At 40.0% G+C, this 13605-nt stretch overlaps 1 long non-coding RNA gene across 1 annotated transcript in view; it reads right to left on the reverse strand.

The window, feature by feature from the left end:
• The window catches only part of LOC104694091, a 122023-nt gene extending 111572 nt beyond the window's left edge, over positions 1–10451 (reverse strand). The window contains exon 1 of the long non-coding RNA XR_005602366.1: positions 10071–10451. This is a non-coding gene — a long non-coding RNA (uncharacterized LOC104694091). The remainder of the gene's footprint in view (positions 1–10070) is intronic.
• Between the last annotated feature and the right edge of the window lie 3154 nt (positions 10452–13605).

Raw genomic sequence — 13605 nt, forward strand, 5'->3', positions numbered from 1 at the left:
ATTAGCATTTACAGATTGCAGTGCTTGACATACCTGAAACTTTCCACTTAGGGCTAAAATCCTCACTCCAGAAAATCCAAGGGGAGTGTAACTTTTGGCTTTAACAGGGTGTCAGACTCCAACAGGGGGTTCTGAGAGCACAGTGGATCTCATTGGGCTTTTTACCAGCAACCTTTAAAGATACTAAGTGTGAGCAATGCCACCCACCACTGGAGAAAGTGGCAAGAATGTGCCAGAGCCTGCCAGAGCTCCCCAAGCCCAGGACGTCCCTACCCCACTTTTCTCCACTATGAACTTCTAAACCAACTTTATATTTATTGGAAAACACATTAAGACTCAAAAACCTGAGTTGTAATACATACTTTTTCTTACCAACACTAAAACAAATTTCTGACTGTGCTTACACCAGCCTGATCCCATCCATCATGTTCCTGTAACAACCCAGTTTAAAATCATTGAGGGTTTTGCCTAGAAAGGAAGTTCAGACCTGAGGCAGAAGAAAGCTAGGATCAGAGACCAGCTACAGAAAAGACTTTTAGGCAGTGATCTACTACTGGGTAGCCACGTGCAGCATCCAAAATATGTTTGTTTTATTGAGGAGTGGAAAAACCAATCTGTAACTTCAAATTGTTTAAAATAGATTTAATTAGAACTAATACAAATGCATCTTTCCTACATGGTTGATCTAATCAACAGTGGCAGGTTTAATTACAAGCCTATTTAAGGTGAACATATTGCATTACCGTGGAAAAGATGCATTATTTTACATTGTAGGTGTACCTCCTACTTCTCTATCTGTCACAAAAGCAGTGCCTTTAATAGCTGTTAATGTAATGTCTCTTTTTCCAGGCTCCATTTTTTGAAGTTTTTAAGCAGAATCCAATGGAATCCAACCCAAATCTAATAATTGCAATCTATTTTGTATTTTTTTCTTGCTATTTAGTTTTCACCACAAAGAAAATGACAGGTCTAATATGAGGCTCCTGAAATGTAGTTACATCTAAGCTTCAGCGCTCCAGAGCACATAAAATAAATATATGATCAATGAAATGAAACATGACAAAATGCTTCATATTGATGTTATTTTTCTTTTCAAAACGTCTTTTATGGTTAATGCCCTCAGTCACTTTTTCCATACATTTTCTTTTTTTGTAATATATAGCTTTCCTAGTTCTGATTTCAAGTTCAGGGTGCCTGGGGAGAATTGGAAGATTTCTTCAAACCAAGACTGTTCCTTCAGCCTTTCACATGAGAAAATTGTTAGGCGCATTAAAGTATTCCTGACTATGTTGCATTCCTTTGTTCAGAGTGAGTTTTGGGAACACATCCTTTTCTCATTATATTTCCATAAAATATATTTGATCTATTCTATTCTTAGAATACCTCTGATGTGGTCTGTGAATGGAGCACAGTATAAAAATATTTCTTTTTTTTTTTTTATACGAGACAAAATGTTTCCATTTCTTAGACACATAAAAAGTCACTGTATAGCACTCCACGAAAGTAAAACTTTACAGAGAGTGTTGGTGCAACTCGGCACAGACCTCAACAGCAATCCATCCTCACAGCATCCAGTTGTAACTTGGAGCCTCGTCAAATCCACAGTGACAGAGGGAGAAAGAGGGAGAGGAACAGAAAAAAAGAAAGAGAAATAGAGGAAGAACGAGACCTGGATGATACTACTGGGAAGCGAGTTTATATTTAGAAGCACAGAAAGATGTTAACCATGTGCCTGCCAGAAAAAAAAAAATCTACCCTAATTGTGGTTGACAGTAAAATCACCTTTGGAAAAAGTCTTAAACTTTCAGAGCACAACCCAGGACATTCCAAATGCAGGCAGATATTTGAAATGGTCCCACAGACAGAGCATTGCAGCAATTTTGGAGTTTTTCCCTCTTCACTTCCCTATCTGCTGATTGTTTTTTTCCTTCAGGACCTTGAGAAACATGGAGTAGCAGCCACTGAGCTTTTCTGCAGCTCAGGCTTGGCTTGGCTGTTTATTGCTACACCCATAAAATTATGGTTTTGATCAATCCCTTCCAGGGCCCTTTCATTCTCTGAAGTTTTCCGTTCGGGCCAGGAGCGCTGCTCCAATCTGACATGCTGGAAACACGAGGACCGGGAACAGGTCTGGATTCAGCCCGGTCCAGAGGGGAGTGAGATGCCTCCGCCACACGTGCCCCTGATTCTCCCTCCAGGAATGTCATCTGATGGGAGCTGGGAGCCTGCAGCAACCCAGCTGCGCTGGGTACTGACCACAAATGACTTAATCCCCAGCATAAACAAGGCCTAACGTTTAAACTCATCTGCTGATTCCCTCGCAGCTTCCTACTCACAGTTCACGGGAGATGACTTCTCCTGGTTCCCACGACTGGGGAGTCAGGATCAAAGGCTTGAAGAAAAAAGAGTATAAGGCTTTTTCTGGGTTTATTTTTCTCTTTTTCTTTTTTTTTGTTCTTTAAACTCAGGTTGCAAAAGTCTTTGCTTCAGTCTGCTGAGGTGTTTAAAAAAAAAAAAAGTATAAAATTTTAAGCAGTAACTGACTCGTGTAGGTACAGGCAGCAGTGACTGCATGGGGTGCAATTTGTGCCTCTCACTATCCTCAAAATTTCTTATATTTATTGTTGGTGTTTAAGGGACAAACTGGCATTCCCTCTATTTGAGTAGCCATGGGAAATCTTCAAATGGCTGAGCCAGAAAGTAAATGAGGTAGGGGCCTTTGATATGTTGCTTCATTTTTTAAAGTCTCATTAGAACAGAAAAATATTAGAGAAAAATGATGTCAACAAAAATGTAAAATCAGTGAACAACTTTTTTTTTTTTTAATTACTCTATTTCATTTTAGAGGAGTAAATATAGTTTAGGGTCTCAAAATCAGACTGGTGGTGTCTGCCTGAGAGCCTTCTGTGTATCAACAGCACAAAACATCTGCCTGGTCCTGCACAAACAGCAGAGCCTGGAAATGTGGGAATTATTCACGTAGGTGTGCTGGCAGGGTTGTGTCATCTACCCCATAATGCACCTGGTAGCTATCACTTTTACTTTAAAGATCACTAAAACTCAGCTAATAAAATTTAAAAAGAAAATCATATAAAGTGACATATAAGCAGGTTTCACATGTGAGTAAAAAAGCTGTAGCATGTTCTTCCACACATGAAACATACATTCACTTTTATCAGGCTTTTCCCAATTAAACTAATGGAAAACATGCACTACCTAAAAAAAATATTTAAAAAAATCCCTCAAACCAAACTCACCCACATTAATAAGTACTGCATGCATAGAAGGATCATTCTGGCACAGGATGTTTTGCTCCCCTCTATGAAATTTTCTTGGGTAACATTCAACATCACACTGTTCACAGATTTCCACACATAAAGGACTTACATGAGGGCAAGTTTTTTTCTGCTAGGAACTCTCCATTTCCAGCAGTTATTTTAATTGCCATGTGGCACTTCTGTCCCTTCAGCACCCTTGGCTCTGCTATTGCCACCCCAAAGGCCTCAGCACTGCAGGCAGATCCAGGTTCCAGGCAGGTGGTCTGTGTTATATGGGTAGGGAACACTACTTCTTATCACTGAGAGTGGATCTGTGAGCACTGCTGATACTGACAGGAGCCAAGACCACCCCAAGCACAAACCTTCTGGATGAACTATTCCATCAAAGTGATGCAAAGCAACCTGAAAAATTTAAGTTAAGTAATTAAAGGCACAATAACTTATCATATAAAGATGTTAGTGTGAACTCCCCTTGTCACTGTGTGGCTGAATTTTCAACATCCAGAGTCACAGACTATCTTGAGCTGGAAGAACCCAATCAAAGTCCATTTTCTCCACTAAAGAGCCCCATGAGCTCCTGTCCTCACTACAAGGAGCTGAAGAATCTGTGTGGGATGGACAACATCTCCCTACTATATCTCAGCTTCATAGCCGTGCCCCTGACCACCTTTGCCCACCATCAGCTCTTCCAAAGTTCTCCATTCCCCAGGTGCCCCTTCACAATGTCTGGCCACACACATTGAGTACAAGAAGATGCAAGGATAACACCTCAAGTGAGAACCTCCCAATGCATTCTTACGGGTGAGGCTTCCTCCACTTCAAAGAAAACAACAACTCTCAACCGTGCATCCAGAATAAAAATAAAAGAAAGAATCATGTGCTTGGCTTCCCCCAAAGTACAGGGAGTTTGGAATGCTGGGATCAGGACAGCTTCACCATCTCAGTTTCGCCCAGCACCTGCTGCACATCTACTGCTGTGCTAGGAACAGGCCAGTGACAGAGCGAGCACTTTGCTTATTGATATTTCTTCCTATCAGCTCAGTGATCTACAGGATCAATCTCTTAATTTGCAACATCTTTTAAGCATGTCAGAGATCAGAAATGAGCCATAGCTTGGTTCTTAATAAGTTTCTGTATAAATCACTGCCTGATTAAAAACAAAACATAGTATCCTCCAGTAATGATCAAATTCTACAGTATAACAATGTTAATGACCCTTTACTGTGGAACACTGAAATATTTTTATAATAAAGGTTATGACTTGCATTGTATTTATTGTAAGCAAGGGGTTTATATTCTAAAAAATCAATATTTTAATATGTAACACCTTAATATATGACCTTCCTATGGCTACATTTCAAAGGCAATGTGTGTGTTCCATTTAACTTTTTTCTTACAAAAGGAAAAAGGCCTGCTCTCCAGAAAGTTGTAAATGTTCTAGAAAGCCTGTTAATTGTGAAATCCTGCAAACTGAAGTTTGTTTAGGGTGAGGGGAAGCTGATTTTCAGCAAATTGCCTTTGTTTCAGATGCACCCGTCCTTGTGTCAGCACGCCAGCATGTCATGCCTGGTTACATGTGTCTTGTTGGGTTAAAATGATGTTCCTGACATACCCAGGCTCGCTGCCCCATCTCCATTATGTGTCAGGCTGCCCATTTGAAGAGCATTAGATTTTAATTTCCGTACTCTTGGCATCACATGGGTTTGCCAACCAGAGAGCACGACTGATGCCCTCTTCCGTCACTGGTCCCAGTAGAGACGGCCCAGCGAGGCTTCTGCACCCACCAGGCCTCCAAACACACTTAAATCATCCATGGCAGTAGTCCAAGCAGGGAGGAGAGGCTGTACGATAAACAGCTGTGTCAGCTGAACACGACAGTGAGGCTTGGCTGTTCCTTTCCCAGAGCCCTCCCTGAAAGCCCTGCTGCTCAAACAAGAAATAACCAATGCTTATGTTTAACACCTGTACTGGACTGGCAGGAAGATGGTGTGCAAAACTTCATGGCTAACCAGCAGTTAGTGTAAATAAATTAAACATATGTGGGCTTTGGTCCCACTGAAAGCAACCTGGTATCGTTGTTCTAGGATTCTTGTTCCACAACACAGCTCTCATACAGCTCTCAAACTCAGACACACATCAGTCTCCACTATTAACATTTGCTTCTGGTAAATTCATGCAAATTCATCCAAATATTTTGCCTCTCTTCCTCTGAAATCCTGTTATAATCAGCCCAGTACACAGGGCTGACTTTGGGATAGCCAGGCATCATTCTTAAACAGATGCTTCCTTACAAGGGCATTTTGAATTTCTTTTCCTTCTTACATACCAGTGTTGAAATGTCACAACTCTCATCAAAAGGCTGAAGACTTAAATGTGTATTTTGACAAAATGGTAACTTTTTCCTCTTTATTCTGGGTATAAAATTGATAAAAACCATAGCATCAAGTTTTTATGGGGCTACCCTGATAATATGACAAGTGTCCAACAAACATTTGTGCATTAGAGGTACAATTTTTTAGTTCCCCCTTAAACCAGAGCACAGGGTAGAGGCCTTGTGTAAAATGCTTTGTGATAGAGATGGGTATGGCTTCCACAAACACCCAACCTTTGCCTTAAATGTGCCCTCTCCACACATTTGACAGCCAAAAATGGAAGTTTCCTTGAGTAAGGTGGTCTAGAAAACATCTCATATAAAGCTGCAGAGCCCTCAGCAGAACAGCAACGATTTAACTTTCTCAGTTCCTGCACCAGAACTACCTCCCCTCTGGGAAAAGGACCCTAGACCTTGGAAATTTACATTATACATTATTTATAGAAGCAAAAAAGTAAAGCAAACATGTTCATTAAGTGAAGACTTTTGTACAGCTGACTTTGCAAGTATGATCCATGTTTGGGTCTTGAGCTGAAATACTTCAAACCTGACAGAAACCAATTTTATAAAAGCAAGAAGTAACAAAGCAATGAATAATTAAGCTATCAAACACAGCTACATCACAAATCAATGTTTCTCCAGCAGCAGCAGTTGATGTACACTGTATTATCTCACACACTTGAAGAAAGTACCAGATATTACTTGTTGCTGCAAAATTCTAACAGCAAACCCCGACTTTTCAAGCTGATATAAGTAGTGACATGTATATGACAGGTGATCATAAAGGTACTTAAGCAGTTAAAAAAATGTGTAAGTCTGAAAATGTCATCCAATGACAAGAGCCACACTGGGCTACACTTTATACTTGATAATTTAAATTATAACTTTTCCTTATTACAAGGCTCCCTATTTCTGCAAACCAATCCCCTACCCCCATTATTCAACTGTGCAGTTTGTGACATGTGAAGACCCTGAGATAACTTGGGGTTCTAACCTGGGGCTTTTTGAACTGCAGCAGAAGTTTTCTGAAGAATATTTGAAAGGCAAATTTGTTATTCTGAATCTAAACATGTTTTTATTTTAATTGAAATTGACTGCTTTACATCTTGCAGCATTCCGAAAAATAATAAACATCTGAGACTTGCTGCCTCTTTAGCTGGACAGGTTTCCCACAGCTGAATCCTTTGATGATACTCTTTAGACTTTCTATTTTAGGAAGTTATCCCTTTCTGCTTCTCTCTGGAGGCAAACTCTTTTGCTGTCCTGCCAATCTTCCTCTTGACCTCTCTGTCCTGTGTACTTGGCCCTCCCATCTCTTTTCCAAAGTCCTCTCTCTCTCCTTCCACACTGTTAGACCTTCTTAATTTCCAGTGACTGTAATTATCCCTTAATTGCCAGAAAACCTCTTCTTCTGCCCTGACTACCAAACTGTTTAATCTCCTAGCCCTTGTTTGCTTTCCCTGGAATATTTCTCCAATTTTCAGAGAAGGTGTACTACCAAGACCACCCCATGTATTTGCACCACTGTAGCAGCCAATATTGATACAACTGGATGTATTAACTGCAAGGAACTACACAGAGCAGTAAAAATCTCTGTTATTCTGACACTGAAGTTACATGTAAACACTGAACTTAATTGCACATCAAGAGGAAATTATTTTTCAAGTGCTATAACTTCAAATCAAACCCTAATTTCCAAACTAAAATATTATGTTTAAGAACACATAGAGATGTACTGGAGACCACCTTTCTTTCTGTAGAGGTCTGCTCAGTAAACACCTCTCTGCCACGAGCACCATAAAAAATGGAAATATGGTTAGATCAGCTGCTTTGCTGTGTCTTGTGTGAGCTCCCTGTTATTTGTTGCAATGGCTGCAAGAAAGCAAGCAAAACCCTCTCCTCAGCACACACATTGACATATTTCTTCATGAAAACTACAACTCTGATTAAAGATTTTTTTATCAGACCCCTCCATGCCTTTTGTCAGACCAAGAAGAACTTTCCATGCCTAAGGATGAAGGGAGAGTGCTCATTTTGGCCTTGGACAAAGACCTTATTTATAGGCACACATAATTCTCTCCCGGTTACAGCATTATATCTCTATCTGCTCCAGTCAGATTAATATTAAAACATGACAACACTGTCATTCAAATGCTTCAGGCTTGATTACCATAGTTCTCACAGTCACAGTAGGAAGCCACTGACTTTAAAAGAATTACAAATCTTTCAGAGCACAGCAAAACCAGAAGCAGAGGCGACCTCCAAGCCCATCATCCTCACACACAGCCCTCCTCCCATTAAATATCATGCTAGATACTTCATTTCATTTCGAGTTCTCAAAACCCTCAGAGGGACAGAGCAGCGCTGCAAGCTCCTTCACCCAGCATGAACACCTGAGAATTGCCTTCAAACAGGAACACAGCAGAGAATCAAACTTGTGGAGACAGATTAAGTGGCTCAGGAAACAAAGAGACTCACTCCTAAAAATATAGCAATGATTAGAATACCAGCATTTCTAAAAGCTACTAATAAATCTTGCTTTATTGACCTACAGCAGGCTCACAAAAATAACACCATAAAAGAGACAGCTCCACAACCCTTCTACATAGACTGGGGCAAAAAGGAATAAATGCTTTCTTTGCAAAATTTTGAAACAAGTAAATTGATAAATACAATTGTGAAGTTAGCCAAAAAACTTTAAAATATTCTGCTTGCTTGATGTACACTCTCCTTAATAGCAGGATATCATGTGGGGCTTAGAACATTTCAGCTTACAAACTCTTCTCGACTTCAGATCTGTAAAGTCTTAAAACCCTCTGGTTTTGAGTGCCTTCAAATCTGTCCTTGTACCAGTTCTTACCTGACAAAGGTACTGATCCTAACATTCATGTTCACATTTTATGCAGTGAAGTAGAACAGCTTTCAATTTAGGGAATAAAACACCCTCCAGCTGAAGAAAATTCTCACATTACAGTATGTTAAGAAGAATCTACTTCAATTGTGGTCAGTTGTCATGGAGAAAGAAGGAGGGGGGAAAAAAAGTATATTCCCATGTGAAAACCTTTCTCAGTTAGGAAAAAGAAAAAATAAAAAAAGAAGAAAAACACAAACGAAACCTCAACTCCCCTCCTTCCTGCGCTTGACATTTTATGCAAAGTAGGTGAATCTGGAATGAGAGATCATTTAAAAAATACTCATTATGCTATTTATGTACAGAAATGTGGTTGTGTAAAAGTATAACAGGAATGCATTCACAATTGGTTTAAGTAATTTTCTCTTGGCAAACCACCATAAAAAACGGGCGTCATGGCGCCACCAGAATCCTAAATTGTGGTGGAGAATCATCAGTACACATGGCATTAATCTCTGTCTCCTTGCAGGAGACACCCTTGCCTGCATTGCTGGACTGTCTCTTAAATCTAAGACGTTGTAACTTGAGTTTAAAATGACACTATAAATAAGATACACTCTCCCTCCCCACCAAAAAAATTACCCACTTTATTAAAAAGACACATATTTCAGACAGTTTATTCCTGTTGGAGCTTTTCATTGCCCAAGAACACCGAAAGCGCAATACTAATGGGTTAATGATAGATCATGTAATCCTCAGCATTCACTTTGGACATGATTCAGACTACTGAGAGACTTTTTAAATATATACATATAATTAGTTAACCCGTTGGTATTACATTCTTGCTACTTTGGATTGATCACAAGGCTGTAGGGATCTCATTATACCATCCCAGTTTATTTTCCCCAGTGACTGAGAACGCTTAGCTGTCTTTTAATATCTTACTATTAATCGCTTACCAAGTTTTCAAATCTTTTTCCTTCTTCCAAATTTAGGCAGAGTTTTGTTAATAGAGCAATTTAAAATATCACCATTTTCCCTGCAAATTTCTCCGTGGCATGTAAACATTGTTAAAATGTTCTACCAGATGAAATTCATGTCTTTTAAAGGAAACTGTGTCTCTATTTTGGTGGAGAAAAAAAAAAAAAAAAAAAAAGACTGATAGTTTGGGAACACCCACTCAAGATAAAATAAGGATTCTGGAAGATTTCCTGTGGGGGTTAATGGAGGCCAGGCCAATGGTAACTGACCTTGAAGTCCCCAGATGAAGCTTCGTGTTTCTCCTCAAATTATTTCTGTTGAGTTTTTTTTAAGGTTTCTTCATTATGTAAAGCTTAGTTTGTCAACCCTGATATGGTGAGAGTCCAAAAAATGTCACCAATAAGTGCCACCTTTCTATGCTCTTACTAAAAAAACAAGGAACTCAACATGGAAATATTTTTAGTTGATTTTCTTACATTCTTAGCACAGCATTGCCAGAAACATGCTAGCACAATTCAGAGATAGTACAGCGGCACAGCATTAGCATTTTGAATAATTAGCAGAAATAGGTATTTTAAATGAAACTTACCCCCAATGACACACGTTTAATTCAGATTGTGAGCCACAGTGTGCTTTTCCCCACAAGTCACACGACTATATTACTGTCTTAAAAAAGCCATTATTTTAGGTACCTCGGAAAAAAAGAGGGGGGGAAAAAAGTGTTAAAGATCCATACACAGGGTTTCTGCAAATGAATATGATGTATTCCAGAAACAACATGCATTCACACAGACACTCAATAAGAAAGGGACTGTTTACTCAGTTTATAGCTTGAAAACCACTAGGGACTGTGTTCCAGTATGGGAAATTTTGGTACAGTGCATTGTTAATACAAAATAAAAAGCAAGCCTGGGAAGTTAGGATTATAATTTTTTGAAAACGCTTGTTTGAAGCATTAAAAAAAATCTTGCCTTCTAATGTCAAAGTACGAACAAATACTTTTTCAGATGAATAAAATCTGTAATCAGTTAGATAAGTGCAATATGCCTTTTTTTTTGGCATTTAATCAAACAATGAAATCACATACACATTTCCTGACACAAAAGACAAATGATGTAATAATCTGAAGGAGTTTCTCTATCTCCTTGGAACTTTGCATAGTTGACTTGTTTTCCATATTTTGTGACTTTAAATGGTGGGAAAATTATATTAAAATGCTTGTAGCAGTTCCTCTAAACTAGCATCCTTTTTGTTTTATTGTATTTAATATAAAAGCAGCAATTATTTGATTTCAAAGTTATGAAAATATGTACCTTATGAGAAAACAAGCAATTTAAGCTTTAATTGGTGTCATTTTTCACAGAACTGGCAAGATTCTTGCATCCCTGGCATGTTGTTTTCTATAAAACTGCAGAGCTGCTTTCAATGAATGTTTTACGAATGTATGAGTTGTTACATGAAGGTATGTGAGTGGATGCCTGGAAATATAAGATTTCTGGGGGGATTTATTCACAAAAGATGCATTTCATTTCATAGTGTATATACTGTAATTTTTCCTTAATATTCCTAATGTGCTTTGGTTCCCATTAAGCATTTCTTCCATTCTTGCATGGGAAGAAAGGGGAGGTATGCAAGAGGGATATTTTGCACAAGAGAAATAGAAATAAAGATGGGGGAAACAAGGGGTGGTGGGGGGGAAACTGCCTTGAAAAAATGATTTTATGTACATTTTTTGTGTAAAATTAGGCAGCAAGACCAGTTGGGTTTTGGTCTGTTTGAATGGAGGGTTTCTTTTTCTCCTTAATGAAAGGCTCAATCCCTAATTTAAATTTATAATACTCATGCCCTTACCCAGGTGAATAGCCATGATTTTATTTTGTAATTTATTTAAAATTGTACAAATACGATACAAACTAGAGCCCTCTAGCACTCATTCCTTAAGGATGCACCAGAAGAGATGATCCCAGTTAAAGACCTTGGATTGTGTGTAGCATTCAAGCATTGGAAGGGGCACGGAATGGTGGAGTGCCCATCCCTGGAGGCGTCCAAGGAATGACTGGACGTGGAACTCAGTGCTCTCCTCTGGGTGACAAGGTGGGGATCGGGCATAGGCTGGACTCGATGGTCTTGGAGACCTTTTCCAGCCTACATGATTCTGTAATTCTGTGTACAAATATCCAACCCCTCACATCAGTCATGGACTGCAAAAACCAACACATCCAAAGTGTTGCAATAGCCCTGCCTCAAGAAGGACAGTTTTAGAATTGAAGCATCCACAAACCTGAGACACGACCATCATTTTTGTCAGATTTGGAGCCTTACAGAGGAGCAGGAGCCCTGTTGATGCTGTGCCCTGCTGCGCCACGCATCTTCAACACTCTCTGAGAAGCTGGCAGGACCAAGGTAGGAAGGGGCCTCACTGGCTTCCAGCAAGAGAGCATCCCACAGAATCACTTGGACGGAAGAGACCTCGTAGATCATCAAGACCAGCCCTGCGCTGCCAGTTTTACACTGGTGCCTTGGTCCAGGACTCAGTGTTAGAGGAGGATCAAGGTTGTGTCAAGAAGGGCGTGGAGGAATGGCATGGCTGTGAACCCACCACCCCCATCACATGGAGCAGCCCCGTCCCAGTCTCCCGACGGGTCGTCCTCCCCTTCACACAGAGGCCACCACTCCACAAACACACGTGACACAAGGACTTTGGTGCTTTGCAGACACTTAGACATGACATCACCCAAAAGGACTTCAAGAGCAGATCTTTCACCCTGCACATGGCCCAAACCAGTGAATTAATTCACTGAATATCCAGGAAATTCCTTCTTCCAGAATAACTACATTCCACTAAAAACCCACCACTGCCACTGGTTTTGGAGTCTGCCCTGTACGATTGGCCACGCATGAGGTGGTGTCTCAAAGAGGGAGAGTGCAGGACTTTTCCCCACCTTGAAAATCAGGAACACCATGAGCTGGAGCTCCCCACAAGCTCCTGTGTGCAGACTATCACAGCGCTTCTCAGCTTCCAGCGGGAGGGCACGTTGGTGCTGAGCACTTAATTAAGGGTTCACAGCCATTTAATCCCTCATTTCTCAGTTTGAGATTTTACGAGGCAGACACCAATGCCTTTGGCTCACAAATGTTTCCATTCAGCCTTGTGTTTACTGGAACCAGGAGTGGGTACCTGTGAAATACCCAAATGCAGTGACAGGCTCTGCAGCCTCTCCTCTCCCCATCTCCCCTACTCACACACTCCCCTCCCTCTTACATCAAAACACCTACTACTGTGACTCTCTATCTGCCTGTGACCATTCCCTTCTTTATACTTCAACATTTTAATTAAAAAGCAATAAAACACTTTAATTTGGGGTTTGCACATAAAAACACAAGTAAAAATGGCCTGAACACTGGGCAAATACTATTGAAATCTGAGCTAAAAGGCAGTTAGAGTAACTTTAACCACCTGAGAAATGCAATAATCACCCTGAAATGCACAGCCTGGAGTGTTTTATTGCCATTATAAACTGCAATTTATACATTAAAATAAGGAAAACAGTCAGACCCATCCATTTATGAGCTATAATAAATATGGTTATGACATCACTGACAACCAGTCACAAACTTCCAAACACATCCAGAACTCTAAAGCAATTTCACGATTACCTTTTAAATCTGTTTTCTATCAGCACATGGGTATTTCTTGAGCGTGCACGTAGCCACGGGCCTGACTCAGCAGCCGTGTCTTCATGGATGCAAAGGTCTCCTGTATTCTGTAAGATCTTCACTCTATTTTAGCTTTCATAATTCTTTCACCCATCCAGTCTCCTGCTACATTTACATCCTTTGTCTTCCCCATGAATTCCATGGAGGAAAAACAAACCAGAAGTTCCTGACTAGTTGAGAATTATCCCTAATTTTCTTTTTGTAGCTCTCAAGACACCACCTTAACAGCATTTGGGGGAAATGCTGTTATTGGGGAAACCTCTAAAATTACCATTACAACTCTCATGAAGTCCTTCTCTTTGAGTGCTTCTCAACTATTTACACTGGGTGCCTTCACCCAGAAGAGTTTTCCTTTGCATGAAACCTTGAATCCAGCTGCTCAATCACTTTTCTTAGATTCTTCCTTC

Source organism: Corvus cornix, chromosome 7, assembly GCF_000738735.6.
Source record: "Corvus cornix cornix isolate S_Up_H32 chromosome 7, ASM73873v5, whole genome shotgun sequence".
Classification (NCBI taxonomy): domain Eukaryota; kingdom Metazoa; phylum Chordata; class Aves; order Passeriformes; family Corvidae; genus Corvus; species Corvus cornix.